We start from the raw sequence: 634 nt of genomic DNA on the forward strand, positions 1-634 counted from the left end.
CGCCCCCCGCGGGTGCTGGCCCGAGGTGCCCGCAGGGTTCTCGCCGCCTTTGGCCGATGTCCCCACCCTGCGCCCCGTGGGTCACTCTGGGGGGCGGACGCAGGCCCCTGGCGGCGGCGGCCCCACCGGTAGCTGGGTTTGCTCTCCTGTCCCGGCCTGACCCCGGTCGCGCCCCTTGTTCTGTTCGGCGTCCAGGGGCGCCGTGTTCTCACCTGAAGCCGCCCCCCGACCCGGCCCCCCTTCCTGTGTGAGTTCCTCGGCTTTTCTGTCAGCAGCCAGGCCGCTGTGCCCTCGGCGGGCGCGTGGACCCGCCCGAGGCCCAGGCCCTCCTGCCCTGGAAAGCGCGGGGGCGCGGGGTGGCGGGGTGCGGCGTCCGGGTTGCCCCAGAAGCGCTTCCTGGTGTCCCCGTGGGTCGTCGGTCTGGGCGTCGGAGCTCGTCCCCGCCGCTGACCGCCCTGCGCCCGCAGGTGCCGACATGGCCGACCAGCGGCAGCGCTCGCTCTCCACCTCCGGGGAGTCGCTGTACCACGTGCTCGGGCTGGACAAGAACGCCACCTCCGACGACATTAAGAAGTCCTACAGGTGAGGGGCGGGGCCCGGCGGGGGCGGGGCCGGGCGGTGCTGACCGCCGGCG

This window comes from Condylura cristata, unplaced genomic scaffold (genome assembly GCF_000260355.1).
Source record: "Condylura cristata isolate star-nosed mole 26May11 unplaced genomic scaffold, ConCri1.0 scaffold00022, whole genome shotgun sequence".
NCBI classification, from domain to species: domain Eukaryota; kingdom Metazoa; phylum Chordata; class Mammalia; order Eulipotyphla; family Talpidae; genus Condylura; species Condylura cristata.